We start from the raw sequence: 22,054 nt of genomic DNA on the forward strand, positions 1-22,054 counted from the left end.
ATCATGCAGACTCCATTCTAGTTTCTCCTGTGGATTTCAAAAGTAGAGGAGTACAGACACAGAACGTGTACACAGACAGAATGTTAAGAGCTGCTGCTGAATTCCATTTGTATGTGCTACAGGCTGTAGGCAATGCTGCTGCTGCTGCCAATAGGCTTAGGCTGAGACAGACAGCAATTTTCAAGCCACCTTACCACAACATACACAACATGGACATTGTAGAGTGCTACAGGGTGGACAGGGCTCAATACAGAAACTATATGACCTCTGCCAGCCTCAGCTCAGAGCCACAGCCTTTACCTCCCCATATATTGGCTGTGTAATGCTTGCACCACAGTCAGCTCTGAACTAACACTGTGGCAACTGTTGCATTTACAAGGTATGTCCTGAACATGTACTGTATTGTATAATAATATTATGACTTCCTTGTATGTCATCACTTGGTACAGTAAGCAACTACAAGGTGGGAGATTTGTACAGAAATTAATGTAACGTGACAGCAGAGAGTTATTTGACTTGTATGTGTCTATTAGCAAATAGGCCTCAGGACTCAAAGATTCAGACAGTGATACTTTGCCAAAATACTGATGATCACTGCATGATACAATGGTTAACACATTTGAATTAAAAGGCCAGCATACATCTGAAAGAGCATGCATGACTAAACACCATATAAACCCCAATATATCTTGTCTTCCCACCCATATATATATATATACAATTACATTTATTAGCTATTAAATCCAAACAGGTAACAAAACACACCAATATGTTTTTAAATTTATTTTTTTTTAAATAAACATACATTATATTAATATCATTGAATCATGAATTGAAATTGCATCATTGAATAACAGCTGCCATCTCATCTCAGCTATATCCAAATGCACATCTAATTTCCATTTTTTACCTAAACGTGAAACATTGAAAAACTATAAACATACTTTGATGCCTATGATGTACATTCTTCTTGTCTATATGTCTATACTTGATTCTTCTTAATATTCTGTCCCTTATGTGTTCTATAGGTCTTCCCCCTTAAAAGCCCACAGGTCTTCCTACAGGTAATACATAAACAACATTTGTTGAATGATAAATCAAATGGGTTGAAATTTTTTATTAATGCTATTCTATTTTTACAAAGTTCCCCCCTTACCCGATCCCCACTTAACTGACAGCCCTACCAACTTACACTGTATCTTATACACTGCCAAATACCCTTTGTGTAATGTGTCTTATGTTTGTGTGGTGTCACTGGTCTCCAATCCTATATACCTTTTCCCTCCTTTCCTATATACACACTCATATTCTTCCTATAACCTATACAAGAGGCACAAAATTATTCAATTATTTCAACTATATTGACAATAATGTAGGACAAAAATGGGGCATCATACTATCAAGTATAAATAAAATATAATGCTTGCTAAGATCAAACTTTAATTGATCACCAACTCCACTCCCCAACTAATTTAACATTAAGTTTACTGTATTTACAATTAAAGTTAAATTGTACCACTTAATGCTTCCAATTTACTTCTTATATCCAACAGACATCACATAATCTTTTAACATAACTTCATTGGCTAATTGATCACATAATGAGCTCCTTATTGACTCTCCTAATAAAGTTTGACTTCAAAGTTTCGATTTCTGCTGCCTGCCTTCCCTCTGTTTTTGTCATTCTTTGAGCCCTGACCATCTGCTTAAACAACCATCTGTTCTTAGTCGGATTAAAGATCTAAATTATGGCTTCTCTGAACCTTTATTTTACACTTTCGACTGTTAGTATGGAAAGTGATCACTGCATGCCCTCAGTTTAGCACCATACATTTGTAATGAGAAATCATAACAGAGAGATGCAAGAAAGTAATGAGACACATAGCAGTTTCCGGCTTCACCACCCTCACAAGATCAAACAGGCAGGATGCAAAACAAGGATAGTAACAAGAGCAACATATCCTTGTTTTTGCTATAACAGCAGCTCAGCCTGGGTCCACCCCATCAAAAAAGTATGCCCTTGCATGTGCAATGACTTTAACCCACCTTTACTCCTCCCACAAAAACAGCAGTCTATGCTTGTTTGTGCCATCTGACCTGCCCTTCATTTGATGTCAACTACATATCATAGTATTCCCTGTTAATATTCTCACACATTTTAAGGTAAATGATATAGAGTGGCTTACACACTGCATCTGCATCTCCTTGTGTTATTTAATACAATGATGGAGAGCAGTGTCTCCATCAGGCGTAGGCATGCACCAACTTTGTGGTGCACAATCCTATGCACCAAACCTTGCAGTTGATCATGAGTGATAAACTCTCCTCCTCTGCCACTGCTCCCAGAGGGAGCCACAGTCCTATCCTCCATGGCAAAACTACCTGAGGGGTTGGGAAGTGCAGGGGCAGCAGAAAGGGTGTTACCAGGTTGTGCAGCAGACGTGTTGAGCAGTGGTGCTGTAGCCGGTGGAGTGGAGGCAGGAGGATCCTGTGGGACAGGCCTAACCTGCTGTTCTGTGAGAAAAAAAACAAAAAAATTAAAAAAATAAAGAAATGAAAAAAGAGAAAGAGGTTGGGTGAGAGAAAAATATGGAGAACATTAGCAATGTCATGTGACATACAAAGCAGTGATACAATTATCTGACTCTGTTCTGTCACCTTCACTTTTAACACTACAAACTCCTAACAAATGTTTTCATTACTTTTAAGACTACCCAGTTCAAAACAAGGGCACACTATAGTACAAATTGCAGCCACCAATCCTTGATGTGTGCATATAGTGCACATATACGTGTTCCACTTTTATTGATTACAGTTTACAGAAGGCCATTTGTGCTGCTGGTATAGATGTATGAAGTTCCATTGCAATAATGATAACAGTATTTTATATTTGGAAAGTATGGTTTTTGAACCCACAACCGATGGCTACTCTCTAATACTGTACTGTTATTTTGTCCTACAGTCTACTATATGCATACTTTCCTTTTACAATTTAGAGATGCATGGTTACTGTTATTTGAGAATATGGCACTGCCACTTTGTGCTACAGATGAAGGCATGCATAGTTTCTTTTACAGTTGAGACATGCATGCTCAATTTGATACAACTGTATTAAATACCAACTAAGCGTCCCTTAACTTGTAATGCTGCTAAATTACTATACAACTTATTATTATTAAAATACTATTTAGACAGTACCATTCTGATGCATACATATCATATGCCTCTTGCATCCTTAACATGGGATCTGACACTTAAGGCTCGCTCCATAGCTGTTGTGAAAAAAACAGAACAGAACAAAATGCAATTATGGATGCCAGTCTTGACTATATTCATTTTTAACTTTTACAATCATTCACTGAAATTGATACTTCTACATCTGTGAGGTGTCTCTTGTACTAAACTTCATGATCCAATGATCAAGGATATCCTGCTTCTTCCTCTAGATGTCATTAAAATGATGTCTGCATTGCTCACCAGTGTGTGGGATACCTGTAACACTAGCCAAAGCCCTAGCAATACCATTTCAGGCTTCAGACTTGTATTCTGAGCCTGAGTAATCCCACTGCAGCAACCAGGGCCCATGCTCCTTAACTAGTAGTACAACAAAAACTTTGGACTCCTGGACACCCCACCTCTGTGTACAAAAGTGCACTCCTTCACCAGCAACTCCAAACATGCCTGCCATAGCTCAAGCTCAATGTAGAATGAGCAATTCCCTCCAATTTCATTTTATATCCTGATATTTTCCCACCAATTGCACATCTCAAGCTTACTGAGAATGCCCACATTTTGGTTTTGCAATATTTGAAAATGGTAGGCATTGCTTACCATCACACAAACACTGTAGGCAAAGGTGCACACTGGTGGGCACTGTGTTTGTGGGATGTTAAGCAACGTACAACCATGGCAAGCACTGGAATTTCAAGATTATTAGGTATACAGGCACTTATGTAAATTTACTATTCAAATGAACAATATCTATGGTTCTGCTACACTTACAGCTATTACCACAAGAGGACAGACAAAACAGTTGTATATGTTGCACTTCACTGCTATAATCTGCAATCTCACAACAGTAAAACAAAATTTGGACACCCTGTACTAGAACCCTGTACATCTCCATTCCACACCTACACAACACCTTCTGCCACATGATTAGTAACATGATATGCCCTGTCATAGTCACTATTGTATAGCTCTCACTGTTAATCATAGCACAACACTGCTTACTGTGTTTGCTCAATAGCCAGTAGTAGTAATTGAATGCATGTGGTTTATGTTTGTGCCTGTCTGGGTTCTGTCTGCAACCTGGATGATCCATTCCTCTAGTGTGTGTGCTGCTGTGCTTTATGCAATCTAAGTGAACACAGTTAAACATGTTTGTGCTAAGAGGCACATTGCCCAAACACTGGCCTCAAAAAAAAAAAAAAAAAAATATATATATATATATATATATATATATATATATATATATATATCAAAAAGTAAATAAAAAAACAAAAATAAATAAATAAATAAAGGGAGACTGTCTAGACTTCTGCAGCATGTCCAGATGTTTGCATCATATTTTTAGGCTGTTCCTTGTAAAATGTGTGTTTTTCTGTAAAACAACTGAAGATTGCAGTCAGTACATAATGACATACATTTCAGTTTTGTGCTTCATATCCTTCAGAAATGTAAGCTAACACAGATCCCATTATTTTACCTACTTCCCATGGTTATCAGAACACTATAGTAAATCTGTTCCTATATGCATGCAGCACATCATTAATATTCATGGCACAATGGTGAGTGATGGGCTGTATCATGTATGTGAAAACAGTCCATGTTAACTCTGTGCAGAACCTACACAGAGTTTATTGAATCTGAACCTATGTCCTTATAAAATTGGAACTTGGATAGGATAATACGATTTGTGTTTGCATGTATTTTTCTGCCCTCAGTAAATTTGGAAATTAAATGTATGGCATTACTCAATGACTCCAATCCTCAATGATTTGTCAGGTATTCACAAATTTAGTGATGAACACAGCAAACATCAAGATGCATAAATGTGGACATCCTTTGAAAAAATTGTGCATTTCAGAGGCATTGCCATGTACATTAAAGTGTTTCATTAATTATGGATAAAGAAGGTGCAGGACAGTGGAACCATGATGAGGGCATCAGGAGGATAGTGGTGAGTTAATAGTATATGCAGCACACACAAAATTGTGCATGTGGATTTGAACCCTTGACAGTATAAAATTAAAGTGTACAGACAGAATGGCTATCTTAGCTCACCACATATGAGGTCCTGTTTTCTCAAGTTAAAATCATATTTGAAGGAACAGTTACAATTGACTGAAGCAGTGGAACATGTAGGCATCAGACTTTATCACAGTGACGACAGTTGTAACATCCCATAAAGTGTATATTTCAACCAGCAACCTAATAAATATGTTACAGTAAGTGTCTACCAATAGTACTATCAGTCTATATTTTGTATAGAATAGTGAGCTAAGCACATTTGCTCAACATGAACCATGCTAGTCAGGTTAAAGTAAAAATCTGCAGCTTTTGCCATAAGCCATGAAATGCCATTTAATTTCTGATAGCATTCCTGCATGATGCCAAGCTCCATGCAAAAGCTGAGGACAATACGTTTTGCTTATGGGCCTCTTTTGCAAATGATTGTGTTGTGGTACTCTTAGGTTTGTCTGTCATCATAATTATTTTGACAGAATCTGTGCAAGAAAGTGTTCCTAACAGGAAGTAAGCAGATTAGTAAAGCAGCAGGATAATGGTGTGTTAATAAAATATGTAGCAACTAGTTATTCACAAAAGAGTCACATAAAGCAAATTCAATAGCAATTTCAAATAGTTAATGCACTCAGAACTTCACACTCTGCAAAAAACAATCTGCAGACCTGAGAATGAGCTCAGCACACCACATATGAACTACTTCACAAAGTTAAAATCTGAGGACAGAATGAAGCAAAGGAGAATGTACGCATCAGTCTTCACTGCAATCATGACAACTGCAAGTTGTACATTATATCGAGAAGCTAAAAATATCAGCTTGCCTTTATATAGAGCAGCAATTTTAAGAACAGTAGTGTGAAGAACATCAGACTAATGCAGCTGAAGCCAACAACTCAAAAAGATGTTGCTATCAGCCGTGTAATGTTATTTCCCATAAGTTATAGGAGCTGCTCAGTGCTGGGTGTCATGCAAATGATGAACAGGAAGACTGATGACACACAAGGGGTTGGAAATGGAGATGTTTGGAGATAGGGATAGAGACATGCAAAAATAATTCTTTATGGGACAGTTCTGCATATTTACCCCATGCTTTTCTGAGGGCAGCTTGTTTCTTCTGATGTGCCTCACAGTTCTGTGCTATCTCTTCTGTGGCTGCACAGTAAGGAAAAATATGAAAGTGTAATGAATAATCCATGCTATATCATTGGCTGTTGATGGTTCAATATACTTACACAACTAAGGGTTTTTTTGCAGTCTTAAATTCATCATCATATCAGCTCAGTGGGTCCTGTCTGCATATCTTCTTGTCACTTTAATGGTGAGAACACTGTTCCTTAAGGTGTGGAATGCCAGTTGTACTGGAGATAACCTTGGCCAAACTATTCCAAGTCTCACCCTTATACTGAGACCCTAGTATAATCCCCTGAAGCAACCTACAGCTGTAGTGCTTGATGAGGAGTGCCTTACCTTTGTGCTGTAAATAGAACACCTTTCTAACATTCATTACCCACGTGTACAAAAGTCAAGCTAGAGCAATGTGGCTGAGTGGGTCCTTAATTCAGATATTGTCTGTAACAGCCTGTTTGCAGAGACACACAGCCTTCCAGCTGCATTTGCACAATTGAAAGCAGAAAAATGGCTTGGCAGAAATTGCACACAAATCCACGCAAAAACAACAGGGGTGTAGGATACGCAGTGAGATTTGGTCGTGTACGATGCTCAGCATATTTACAGATGTTCCAGTCTTAAATACTGATATGTTTTATGGTGTTTCTTATAATCATTGTTGGTTGGAGGTAACATTGTATGGCCTGCAACATATTGGGTTGTTGGCAGTTACACTATCTCCAGATGTATTAGTACCACCATGGAAGTGAACTCACAAGAAAAAAGGAAGCATAAATGTTAACCTTTGTTTAGAAACTGTCAGTGTCATATTAGAACTTTCTTTTTATATGGCCACTTGAGATGTAATACGATCAGAAGGAATGGAAATGTACTTGAGACAACTGCATGTGAGTGACTTGAACTACTCATGGTCCCAGAGTTCTGTAGTCCTAAACACAAAGGTATGATATGTGATGAGTCATCATAATTAGAGCAAAGGTATTGTAAATATCATTCCTATGCAAGTTCATTTTAATTAGTTATCATTTTGGTGGTTAACTTAACACATGATATTGGATTTATATAGCAACCATTAATGATAACTTTGTTGCAAAAATCATGTTCAAGATACTAATTTGTATATATTGTTACAGTCCTAAACAAAAATTGTGACAGATGTCATTCTGATCCCCCTCAGTAAAAATATTGGCAAATTGGATTCGTACCCCGCATTACCTGTCCTATTTAGCTAAACTCACTATTCTTACACCTTGTGCCACAGAGATCAATAGCTGGCGGGTACATTTTCTTCACTCATAACTCTCCAGAGTGCTGATAACGGCACACAAGTGCTAGGCTCATTTGTACTACAGAAGGCAGCCGAAATTACATTGTTAATTTTTGCCTTTAGGAGAGAAGCAACATTGCAGACTGCCAAACAGTGCACAAATGCAAAAAGAAAATAAAGAAAGAAAGATATAAATGTGTGATTAAAAAATATACCGAAATGTCAGTAATACTTTGAATATTGGCTTGCCACATCAGTGCTTGCATTTGTGTTATATATCATCAGGGATTCATGTAATGTCAATTATTCAGAAAGGGGGCCACAGAAAATGACACCTGTAAAGGCATACTTTGAAAGGGAAATGAATTACTGTCATAATTAATAACTAGGCTATATGGATAAGTAACCTATATTATATTCTATGTGTCAAGATTCACTAGTTTAGTAAATTTCTCATACTTTAGAAACTGTCATTTTTGACAACATGCATAGAAAATGTTGTTATTCACAAGAAAAATAGCTTAGTTTGCCACAACAAACCATTGCTAACAGAAAGTCAAAAGGACTATAACATATTCAGCATTTATCACACAGACCTAGGGTGCTGAAGTCATATCCCAAAATGTGTCAATACTTCATCTGATACCATAAGCAAAACTATCCTTACTAAAGCTTTGAATCCCCCAGCACATCTGCTTTTACTTTCTGCTCAATGTACTTAAAGCTTATGCAACAGAAATCATTATGCAGCAGGAACATTTTCTTCATTCAATACTGTACTCAGTGCTGATGGTCAAGCAATTGTGCCAGGCTCCTTTGCACTATTGGAAAAGAAGATAACCCAATTTAAAATTTTCCTCTTTGTCTTCAGCCACAAAAAAATATATATAAATAAACAAACAAATAAATAAACTAAAAAAAATTTAAAGGAGAATATAAACCATGTTGTCTCTGATTTAAGCAAATATTTTTTTTTAATTTCTGTCATTGTTTGTATGATATGGCACATAGCACAACCACGTGAAACTGAGGAATGAATGGCAAGTTTCTCTGTGTTTGTCAGATAACTATTCCTATGGCAGCTCAGGTACGTGTAGGGCTAGAGTACAGATGACCCTAATTTCTTGTACAGGATCATCTTTCCTTTACTTTTTGAGCTGCATGTTTGCAGAAATAGAGATAAGTAATAAGAGTATCTGTGTTTACCTTATTTAAGTGGCAGTGCACATAAAGGTGTGTAGGTGTACATCCCACAATAATGAGCACCAGTGGAGTTGATATATTCAGTAAAGCAGCAGATGTTATTCCTAGGTGCTAATTTCAGCATAAACAGGTGATTTTCATTATGGTAGAGCTACTCAACAAGTTATAAAGAATCCATATAGCCTCCATTCTGTTTTTTCCTCACTACTTCAATACCAAGGGAGTAGAGATAAGGACATTTTAGACCTGAAATAAAATTGTGTCATCTGCTACATTTGAAAGGTAAGTCCTGAACCTAGAATGCATCTTTTAATAATATTATGGCATATCCTTGTATTTCTTAACCTGGTGTAGTATTCAAGTAAATAGTGATGGGTTTGCACAAAAAGCACCGTAACATGTAACATCAGACACTTATTTTACTTATTTGTGTCCAGTATTGCTTTTAATCGCACTTTTTGCAGGATTTGCTGGATAGTGCAAACAGTGGAAGTGGGGAATAAATAAATTTCAGATTTGGCTCTTTTTATCTGGTATGTGTGAAGCACGTCAGACCACCAAGGAAGCAGACAACCCCAAATTGAAACTGGATACATTCAATGAATGCCCTTGGTCATCATGAAAACCCAACCTGGAGTACATATGGTACTCGGTTTTAGTACAGAGTGTGCAATGTTTGTTTTTCTGCTGTGACATTGCAGTTTGCAGCAATGAAGTGCATCATAGTTTCCTCAACATTCTTGTGGCAACATATTTAAGTGTAAGACTCCCATACATATGGTACTGTATTCAAATACAACATATTCAATGCAGTATTACTTTACTGACTGAGTAATCTATCTATTATCACATTTATTATCAAATGTATCACTGCAGATATACTGTGTACTATAGTCCTGTAAATGTATTCCTGCTATATGGACTAGAATGCCTTTAACATTTACAAAAAACAAATAGACAACTGCCTGTACATGAAATTGTTACATTCTGCTTGTCAGATGTTAGCAATGTGGCTCATGTTTGCGCACTGCTTACCTACGTGCAAACAGGTGTAATTCACGTGTGTAGACTTTGTAAGCCATCCCGGAAATCCACTGCTCACTGCACTATGGAACAGTATATATGGTACTTTCTTATTGTTTTTTATTGTCCATTTCCTTTGTATAACATACAACTACATGTGGAAGCATTGCAAACTAGGGGCATGGTCTAACTATGTCACATGTTTACAATGCATTCATGTGTTGCCCCCCACCAACACCAAGCAGTACAACCCTGGGGTCTCAGTATTTGTTTCCACACATATATCAACCACACTACAAAGTGCAATATATAATGATGTGTGCTCCCTCATGGACAGGCCCAGTTGGTGGTACTCACAACCTTGCTCTACTAAACCCAAATATTCATCTGTGCACAATAAGGGTACTTGTGTTTGTAAACAGCTAGGCTTATACACACCCTAGTGTTGTTAGGCTACTGGAATCATATAAAATATGTATGAATCTATGTGCCTATGCAGGCGTCCCTACCTGTTGTCCCCCACATGGCCTCCTGATGTCGTCTACTATAAGTTCACCTGCAGTATTGTATAAATCAGAATTGTTCCATTGCACATGCGTAAAATACTGAGAACAGCAGGTGTGTATCTTGCAGTTACAACCCCAATCCCATAAATTGACAGTAACTTAATACTTGCACCTGCCTACAAATGCATTCCAGGCAGGCCTTCTGACTTCCACTCTCCCACATGGCCGGCTGATGTAATCTAGTATAAGATGACCTGCAGCCATGCAAAAGTCAGACTTGTGCCATGGTGTTTGCATAATTTTTCTGTGTTCTGTAATCTGTGCATGTACATAAGTAGGGGAGGGGTCTGTTCTCACTGCAGTCAGCTTGGGTGTGTGTGCGTGTGTGTGTGTGTGTGTGTGTGTGTGTGTGTGTGTGTGTGTGTGTGTGTGTGTGTGTGTGTGGTCAGCAGAATAAAGATGCTATCCTACAGTTACTTCTCGACTAGCATGGATTGCCAGTATTTTGATACTTGCACAAGCCTACACATCCATTCCATGCATCCCTCACTTGTCTCCCAAATTACCTGCTGATGCCATCCACTATAAGCTACAGCCATGTAATATTCAGACCATTGTTGTGGTACTTGTATAACATTCTGTAGTCTGTGCACTTAGTTAGAAGTTCTGTTCTCACTTGTAGTCAAGTTGGTGTGTGTATATCCCTAGTCAGCACATTAGACAAGCTATCCTACAGTTATGTTTCCAGTGGCATGGTTTAGCAGTATTTTGATAGTTGCACAAGCCTCCGCATCCATTCCATGCAGCCTTCACAACCTCTCGTCTCCCACATGGTCTGCTGATGTAATGCACTATAAGTTGACCTACAACCATATAATAGTCAGACTTGTGCTGTGGCATTTGTGTGACATACTGTTTTCTGTAATCTGTGAACTTTGGTACGGGTTTTGTTCTCACTGCAGTCATCTTGGTGTGTGTGTGTGTGTGTGTGTGTGTGTGTGTGTGTGTGTGTGTGTGTGTGTGTGTGTGTGTGTGTGTGTGTGTGTGTGTGTGTATGTGAGCTGTTACTTGACATTACAGTGAGCATTTTACACCAGCATGTTGGACACTGCTATTACCATATGCTTAGCAGACAGTGTTGATGTCATCACCTATATCAGATTATTGCATATGTAGTTATCTTATAGTAGAGGCCAGGCAGACATCACCTCATCAGATATAAGACAGATTACAGCAACATGTCTTTTAATCTATACGCATACATCATGGCATGGTTTGTAGGCCTGTGTTATCTTAATGAGAAAACCATGTGGTCTGTTCAGCTGCTGTATGTATCTGGTGAGGTACATGCAAAAGAGAATATTATACTGTATTACTGTTCTGATGATATGTGACTACAGTGCTGCCATACAGTCCTGAGATCTGAATGTGATGGCATGACTTATGATGTGCACCATACATTTGTACTGGAAAATCATTATACAGAAAAGTTAGAAAGTAATGAGACACATTGCTCATCTGCGTGCATTGTTAATCATGCCTGTGGCCCTGTGGCACATCTGTTCATAGGTTTGTTTATGGCCGCCCACAGAATTTATGTTGTCAATAATCTGCTGCCATAATTGTAGCCTGTGTGCCATATTGGGCCCAACCCTTCTCATCAGAAATGCCCCATACTGGTGGACAGCTTCAAGAAATGTATTTTTCTTCACATCGCTGAATGGGGGTCTCTGCCTTACTGACATTGTTTGTGTCTTAAAAGACAACAAAATATTATTACACATAAGTATCACATACCTACAAAAAAGAAGTTATGTCTTACCATAACGTTCCATCTGTATTGATGATCCTCATTCAGTCATTATGTATGGGTATCGGTTCCGACCTTGGAACTGAGCCTGCCATCTTCCAAGCTCGTGTCAGCTACAAACTCTCGAGCTAAAACTCTTACCCAGAATTCCCCGTTCCCTGTTACCTCAGATTGAGTTTGCAAGTCAATAGAAGGTAGAGGTTACCTCTGGTCAAATGACCTAAAAAAAATGGATGTTGAGATCCACTAGAAGCCACAGGAGGTGGAAGGAGGGAGGGTCGTAATGACTGAATGAGGATCAACAATACAGATGGAATGTTATGGTAAGACATAACTTCTTTATCTGAATTTGTTAATCCTCATTCATTCCATACATATGGGACAGAGTCCACAGCTACCTCTGTTCCTTGGAGGGTCTCATGGAAGGACATTCCTGAGCACCATAGAACCAAAAGATGTTCTTCCTCTGGAGGCCAAATCCAATTTGTAATGATTGATGAAGGTATGAGGTGTAGCCCAAGTTGCAGCTGCACAGATGTCATGTAAAGAAGCTCTGGCATGGAAGGCAGCAGAAGTTGCCACCGACCTTGTCAAATGAGCCTTTATGGCAGTCGACAATGGAATATTACGTTGTGTATAAATGAAGGTCACACAGTCTTTCAACCATCTGGCCAATGTGACCTTAGCAACAGCACATCCTAATCTAGGTCCAGAAAAGGCCAAAAATAACTGGTCTAATTTACAAGAGGCCTTAGTCCTGTTCAAGTAGAAGCAAATTTGCCTGTGAATATCTAGGGTATGTAGGCAATACTCTCCCTTGTTTGAATGATTGGGGAAGAAAACTGGCAATTCAATGGTTTGATTAATGGACATTTCAGAGATCACTTCTGGCAGAAAGGAAGGATTCGTTCTCAATGACACTCTATCTCTATGAAAAATCAAGTATGGCCTCTTGATGCATAAGGCTTGAAGCTCAGAGATACATCTGGCAGAAGTAATGGCAACCAAAAACAAGGTTTTCCATGACAAATATTTGAAGTTGAAAGAAGAAGCTGGTTTGAAAGGTGGCATTGTCAGAGCTTGTAGAACTAATGACAGGTCCCATGGTTGAATAGGTTCTCTAAAAGGGGGCTTCAGATGATTCACACCTTTTATGAAGGTCTTGCATAATTTGTGTGACATAAGAGAGGAGTCTTGGACACCCTCATGGAAATTAGATAATGCAGCCAAATGAACTCTAATGGTAGAGGCCAATAGACCTGATTGAAATAGGTCGGCTAGATACTCTAGTACTATCGGTACTGGTGCTGAAAAGGGATCTACTTGCTTTTCTTTCAGCCAACAGGTAAATCTTTTCCACTTACTTAGATAAGTAATTCTAGTGGAAGACTTATGAGATGCAATAAGAATGTCCCATGCTGGCAAAGTAAGATCATTCTGCCTGGCAATCAAGGGAATTGGAGGAGCCAAGCTGTGAGATTCAGGCTGTCCAAGCTGGGATGAATCCGATTCTGTGGATGGGAGATCAACCCTGGGGTTGGATGTAGAATCCATGGTTGATATAGCAGGTGAGGCCAAAGGTAGGAGAACCAAATCTGACGAGGCCAATATGGTGCTATGAGGATCACCTTGCTCTTCAACTGACAAGCTTTCTTCAGAAACTGGGGAATGAGGGGAAGAGGTGGAAATGCATAAAGAATACCCGAGGGCCAATCGTGGACTAAAGCATCCCTGGGTGACTGTCCCAGAGGGGGAATCAGGGCAAAGTAGTTGCTGCATTTGTAGTTGGTTGGGGATGCAAAGAGGTCACAGCAAGGACAGCCCCAGCGGTGGAAGATCTCCGCTGCTATCAAAGGATTCAGGGACCACTCATGAGGTTGTAGAATGTACCTGCTAAGTCTGTCTGCTATCACGTTGGAACTCCCGGGAATGTGCATTGCTAGAAGAAAACGGTTGGTAGCCATTGCCCATTGCCATATCCTCATGGCCTCTCGACAAAGGGGGTAAGATTTGGTTCCACCCTGTTTGTTGATGTACCAGACCACCACCATGTTGTCTGATTGTAGGACAGAGTGAGCTGTGGATTTCTTCCTTGAAAGGATTGGGATCAGTTGTTGATTTATCCTTAAAATTCTGTGCTCTGGAATGGATGCTCTGCAATTTTGTATCCAATATGACCCCTATGAATTCTGTGGACTGAGATGGGGTGAGATTGGATTTTTGCTAGTTTATGGTTATGCCTAGCCTTTCTGCAGTGAGGAGAGAGCATGCCAGTGCTTCTTCCAATAGATGTCTGGTGGGGGCTGAGATGAGCCAGTCGTCTAGGTATTGAAACACCTGGAATCCTTGTAGTCGCAAGTGAGCTGTGACAACTGCCATGCACTTTGTGAACACTCTGGGGGCTGTAGAGAGTCCAAAGGGCAGTACTCTGAACTGGTAGTGACTGGCTCCCGCACAGAAGTGCAGAAATCTTCTTGATGGTATGTCCACTTTTATGTGGTAGTATGCATCTTGAAGATCTGTCAAGCACATCCGATCATCTTTTTACAAAAGTGGGGGGATAGACTGTATTGTAACCATCCAGAATTTTTGTACTCTTACAAACTTGTTCAATACACTGAGATCCAAAATTGGTCTTCAGTCCCCGGTTTTCTTTGGCACCACAAATAGTCTTGAGTAGAATCTGGATCCTATCTGGCTTAGAGGGACTATTTGGATGACTCTTTTTCTTAGCAGCTTTGCTATCTCTAGTGCTGCTTCTTCCCTTTGACTGGTTGCAACTTTGTTGGGAGGGCAGGACAAAGATCGAAGGGAATATGGTAACCTCTGGTTATTAGCCTTTGTACCCAAGAGTCAGTGGTGATGGTTAGCCAGGCAGAAGGGTACAAGGAAAAACGACCCCCAACCACCTCCAGAGGAAAAGCGCTGGGCTGCTCTTCAGGAGCGCTGGTAGGATTGACCAGAAAAAGAGTCCCTGGAACAAATGGTTATGCTGACCCCCTCTGTCCTGAAAAGAGCATCTTCCCCTGTGAGTTTCCCCCTCTGCCTCTAGGGGAGAACTCGGCCTGTGTGTCACAGAAAGGACCCTGAGACTTTTTGTACCATATCTTTCCACTCTTCTGGTTTCTGGAGAAAGCATGTTGAGGGGAAGAATAACGAACACCCATGGCAGAAAGGGTCTTATCGTCCTGTTCATATCTGGCCAGTGTGCCTTCAACCTTGGGTCCAAACAATGAAGAGGCTTCGATGGAAGCATTGAAAAATGAAGCCTTGAAGGATTCTGCGAAATTACATAAGCGCATCCAGGTATATCATCTCAAAACAATGCCTGAACTCACCACTCTAGCTGCTCCTTCTGATGCGTGAGATATCAGGTGCATGGAGGAGTTTGATATCAATTCAATGGTAGCCAGCTGAGATGCCATTTTGTCATGGACCTCATCAGACACGGCACCAGTCAAAGTTTCAGAGAGCTCAGATACTAAATCCCTTTGAAGCCTGGTAAAGTGTGTCATATAATTCAGGGACCTGATTGCAAAGGTCACTGATGCAAAAGTACACTTCCCTATTCTGTCCAGAGCCTGTGACTCTTTGTTGGGTGGATGGACAGTCTGGCTTTGTTCTTCCACCAGGTCCTTCCTGGTTGCGGCCGCCAGCACCAGAGCATCTACACAAAGACCTTTGGACCAAAATGGGTCAGTAGCAGGAAGGGACAAAATTTTATCTGGCCTCTGGGGAATGGTCTCAATGGTATCAGGAGCCTTCCATGCACACTGAACGATGAGCCGGACCAGTTTGTCAGCATGTGGAGTAACCCAGGAGGTAGGGGGCCGGGTGAAAAAGGCCTGCTGGAACACAGACTCTTCAGAGGTTGGGTTAGAGGGCTGCCAGTCACCTTTCTGTTTAAGGATTTTGAGGAAATCACCAAAGGATACCTCAGAGGGTGAGTGAGGGGACCCTTCCCCATCATCAAAGTCTGTGTCTTCAGTAAGGGACTCCTCTGTGGAGTCCATGTGCCTCCTCTTGCATGAGCTTTTTTGATGAACTTCCTCAGAGGGAGAAGATGGGGAAAACAACGCAAAAGGGGTTTCCTGTGGGAGTACATCCTGAGTCCCTTTCTCCCGGTGTCTGCTAGAAGCAACCTGTGTACATTGCGATCCAGAGGAGGGTGGGAGATTGAAAGCACAGTATCATCAGCAGACACCAAAGCCTTCTCCATTAGTTGGAAGGCCAGTCCACCTGAAGAGGGGTGAGTGTCCAGGACAGGGGTCACCCCTCCCCTAAGTGGCTCAGCCTGCTGACTCAGAGTCCCTGGATGGCTGTGAAACACCAAATTATGTATGCCACAGTTGACATCCTGGGTCTTAGCAAAACTCTCCTGCCACAAAGGCAACTGCGATTCCTTAGTGAGGTCCATAAAGGGAACCATAGATGGGGAAGACTGTGCTATATCAAGGGGCTTCAAAGGCAATGAAGGAGGAGAATAAGTAGGGGGCTTTGGGAAAGCATGATCACCTCCCAGGGAAGGATAGGTCCTGGGGGGGTGGTATATCTCTGGCTTAAAGCACTTGATCCACAACACGTAACACGTTATGTTCAGAGAGGCTTCTAGTGGATTTCATGGACATGGCTGAGAGCCAGGTCTATCCACAGATGGGACAAGCTCGTTGCCCACCTCACCAGTCTGCACTGAAAACAACGGGGCCGTAATTGACTGAACTACAGGTGTCTGCACCAAGGAAATTATTGGTTCCGAAGTCATGGTCTGCACCGACAATAAGGTTGGTGCCAAAGTGGTTGTCGGTGCCGAGGCTGGGACCGATAAATTCGGTTTCAATAACTGAGTTGTCGGTTCTGGGTAAGGTGTCTGAACCGATGTGTTTATAGTCAGCACCGACTGGATAATCGGTGCTGGTAGAGAGGCCTGAACTGAGGAGTCCCTCCGTACTGATATGGTAAAGGGCACGCTAGTCGGTGCCACAATCACAGATGGTGCCGATGGCTTCGGTGCCGAAGGTCTAGGCACCGAAAGTGTTGGAGCCAAAAGAGTCAGATCCAAAGTAGAAAGCTTATCCTTCTTGGGTCTCGGTTGGTAGGAGTCCCCAGCTGGGGATGAAGGAAGAGATTTGGCCTTTGAATGATCATCAGTATTTTTCTTATGGGATCTTGGAGGGGTTAAGCCTCCGACCCAGAAATAGCCTCTGAAAAAGGAGATTTGAGTAGCCCCTTCAGTAACAATTTATTTTTCCTCTCAATCAACTTCCTGTTAGAGAAGTTCTTACAAATTCCACAGGGCAGATCAACTGATAAATGAGGCACACCCAAACAATAGACATATAGAGAATGTGCATCTGAAGTAGGTAATTTATGGCCACAATCTGAACATCTCTTAAATCCTGGACTACATTTTATATCTGTCATGATAGGAAAGAAGGAAATCAGAAAGAATACCAGCAATGGTACAAGAAATACACAAAGGTAATGAAGAAAAGGGGTCTACCAATGATGGTATAGAAGAAAATACCTCGCTGTAAAAAAGACTGAAACATTTTTAAGAAGGGATAGTCGCTAAATGCGATAAGGTAAGAGAAAACAATTTAGAAACTTTTCTGAGAGAAAAAGTTGTTTTAGACTAGTATGACAACAAAATATTATACTTAGCTCAAGAGAAGTAGCTTGACAAGACCGAATGGCGATGCGGCAAACGAAATCTGAGGTAACAGGGAGAGGGGAATTCTGGGTAAGAGTTTTAGCTCGAAAGTTTGTAGCTGACGCGAGCTTGGAAGATGGCCGGATCAGTTCCGAGGTCAGAACCAATACTCATATGTAAGGAATGACCGAGGATTAACAATATCGGATGTAACTGTTTCCAGATAAAAGAGTAAAGGTAGGCAGGTAGTATTACCCACTGGAAGAACATAAAACAGTCTACAGATGTGAAATACTAACAACAGGCAGGATGCAAAACAAGGAGAGTAGCAAAAGCAAGGTATCCTTGTTTGTTTCACAGGAGTAACTCAATAGTGCTCCCCCCAAAAGAATAGTCCATTCTAGTTTGTGACATAACAGTAACTCTTCTTTGCTCTCCCACCCACATAAGAACAGGCAAATTAACCATTTTGCTAATAAAACATCTTTATAGTGATACAAGTGCTTTCAAAGGACCTGTCCATGAAACATTTGTACATAATTATGACACAGCATTCTATGTTCATGTATTGTCAGTCATGTGTACCTCTGAAATGGCTTGATAAATATGGTCATGGCATCAGTATACGTCTAACTAATGCATAGAGACAAAAGTGTAAAAGCCATTGCTTTACATTATTCATAAATAAATTCCAACATATGCATTATGTTGCTAACAAAATGGGAGCTTACCTGCTGGAGTTCAACACTTCTCTGTAAAAATATCTTGTGAAGAAATACACTCCTATGAAGTCCTGTTAACATGTAGCAAGTGTCCTCACCATCAGTTTGGGTAGCTACACATTTGCTTTTTTATAATGAAGTAGATTATTAATGGATTGCATGTGTCTTACCCTGTGTTTCAGAGATGATAATTACAGTATAAAAAGCTAAACTGCATGCTAATCAACCAATCTGGTAGAGCTATTCAACAAGTTATAAAGCATCCATATAGACTCCATATGTTTTTTTTCCTGCGGCTTTCAAAATTTGTGGACTACAGACGCAGAAAGACTACACAGACAATGTTAGGAGCTGCTGCTGTTTTAATCCATTTGTATGTGACAGAGGCTGTAGGCAATGCTGCTGCTGTCGTGAATAAGGCTAGTCTGAGAAAGCAAAAAATTTCAAGCCACATTTAACTTATCACATAATATATGACATGGACATTGTAGAGTGCTACAGGGTGGACAGTGACAGACTACAGAAACTGTGCGATCTCTGATGGACTCAATTCACAGACAGAGCCTTTACCTCCCAATCTATTGGCTGTGTACTACTTGCATTACAGTCAGCCCTGAACTAACACTGGGGTCAACTGCTGCATTTACAATGCAAGTCCTGAACATGTACTGTAATGTATAATAATATTATGGCATGTCCTTGTATTTCATCACTTGCTATAGTAAGCAGGTAAAAGGTGGGAGATTTGTACAGAAAGTGATGCAACATGTGACAGCCAAGAGTTATTTCACTTGTATGTGTCCATTGGAAGTAGGAGGACTCAGGCAGCAAAGATTCACACATTCTTACCTCTCTAAAGTACTGATGATCACTGCATTCCCTCAGTTTAGCACCATGTGTTTGTAATGGAAAATTATTACTGAGAGAAGTTAGAAAGTAATGAGATGCATTGCAGTTTCTGACATCACAACCCTCACAAGATCAAACAGGCAGGATGCAAAACAAGGAGAGTAACAGCAGCAACACATCATTGATTGTACCATAACAGTAGCTCTGCTTGGTCCCCCCCCACCTCGAAAGAACAGTGTACCCTTGCATGTGCCATAACAGGAACTCACATTTGTTCCCCTCCCCAAAAAGAGCAGTCTATACTTGTTTGTGCCATTCAACCTGCCCCTCATTTAATGGCACCTGCATATCATAGTATTCCCAGTTAATATTCTCATACATTTTAAGGTAAATGATACAGATTGGCTTATACACTGCATATCTCTGAGTACTGGTCAGATAACTGATGACTGACCAAGAAACACAGAAAGATAAGACAGAGCTGTATATATGCAAATAATAATCATAACAGGTTTTGGAATCAATAAGTGCACTACATCCAAATATATTAAATATAAGAAATGCACAAATAAAAGTTTATGCCTTCATATTAGTGCACATTCAATTGAACTTGGTTGTGTGAGGAATTATTTCATTTCTTTGCTGCAAAGCTGTTTGCATGGCAAAGATTCATAAGGCACTCATCCAGTTTTCTGAAGTTGCATTGGATTGAGGGTTGAAATCCAGATCTATGTACAGGTAGCAATATAAGTAAATGTATTTAAAAGTATCATACACACTTGTAAAATTACTACTTGCACCCATATTCAAACCCAGTCACATCTGTTTCTAACAACAATGCAATAACATCTGCTGCCACAAAGTCAGTTAAGTAGCAGCTGTACCTAATACAATCAATAGTAACTGTCACAGTTTACCAAGGCTTTCCCTTTGTACTCCCCCATGCTTGCTCCCCATATTACCAATGTTGCATATCCCCCATTAATTTGTGTGACTCATAATTGTGCGATCCCCAGTTAGCTTTATAAAGCAGTATTGTGTGATACCCATTTAGTTTTATAAAGCATTAGTGAGCGATGGTGCGCATCTTGCATCTTCACTAAGCAACGCTTATACAAAAGAAGTTCAGTGTACTAGCTACAGCTGTATTCAGAGCTAGTACCATCTGGCCCCAAAAACAAATTTATCACTGTATTAAGTGAATCAATACCTGCAGACAAAAAGTCAGTTAAGTTGTAGGTGTATAGAACAGCAGTTAAGTTTGCCATTTGCTATTCAGTCCCTAAAATATACCTACTACTCAAGTGAGTCTGTAGCACCATCTGTTAATGCATTGATTCTTCATTTTTTGGGTCAGATGGTACTGGGTTGGAATCCAGGTGTACGTAACAGTTTCAAATACTTTTACATGTAAATCCAAATTCTAAAATGTGATAGTTCGCATGGAGTCTCTAAAATATACCTGCTAATTAACTGACTCCGTGGCAGCATGTGTTCATGCACTCAGTGAAGTAATACATACATTTTTGGGCTAGATGGTACTGGTTTCCAATACAGTTTTATATAACACTTGTAACTGTTCTTTTGTCATAGCTGTCCATTAGTGCTTGATGTGCACCATCACACAATTATGCTTTAAAGAAAATAAATAGGAAAGACAGGGAATTGGTGAAATGGGAAGCACTCAGAAGAATGTGCAGGAGAGATGTAGGAAAGAGATATAGTTATCCATTTCTTCAACAGTAAAAAAATGTTCATATGTGCAGCATATTAGCTGAATTTGCATTGTCACCTCTAGTGTAAGGGGTGACCACAACACAATCATGTTGTATAGCCAATTGGACTGAATCAATGGTGTCAAGAAGACACGTGTGTGAAATGGAGAGTGATGTATGGGATGACTTAGTTTTTTGGGATAGGTGCCCTTTCTGTTTTTTGCAGAGAGAGAGAGAGAGGAATGTTGAGGAAGGAATGTAGGCATTTCTGGGTCAGGTAAATTGGGTATGTGTGAAAGTAATTGCAGACATTCAGGACATACAAGACAAGAGACAGGGATGGGGAAGTACACAAGAGTTGGGTCAACACCATTGTTGGGGAGAGAGTGGTGAAATCGAGGTTCCATGCATGTCAAGGTGGGTGACAGTGGACTGTAATCACTGTCACCTCAAGCTCCACTGGCTGCAGTGATGATTGTCTGCATGTCCTTCGAGTATTTTGAACAGGGATGGACAGAAGCGCTCCATCTGGTGTAGGCATGCACCCATAGTGCAGCACACAATCCTATGCACCATCCCTGGCAGTTCTTCTTACGTGATAAAGTCACCACCTCTGCCACTGATCCTGAAGGGAGCCACAACCTATTCATTAGAGCAGAACTACCTGAGATGCCAAGTAGTGCAGGGGCTGCAGAGGGATTGCTGCCAAGTCATGCACCAGACATGCTGGGAAGTAGTGCTGTAGCCGGTGAAGTGGGGGCAGGAGTATCCCTGGGGACAGGCCTACCCCGCTGTGCTTGAGGGGAAAAAATAAAAAATAAAAAACAAAAATAAATAAAGAGAAGACATGATTGGGGTGAGAGAAAAAAAAGGACAACATTAATAATTTTATATGTAACATACAAAGTATTGATACAGTTATTTGACTCTATAG

The sequence above is a fragment of the Protopterus annectens genome, chromosome 4.part0 (genome assembly GCF_019279795.1).
Source record: "Protopterus annectens isolate FY-2018-M chromosome 4.part0, PAN1.0, whole genome shotgun sequence".
NCBI lineage: Eukaryota > Metazoa > Chordata > Ceratodontiformes > Protopteridae > Protopterus > Protopterus annectens.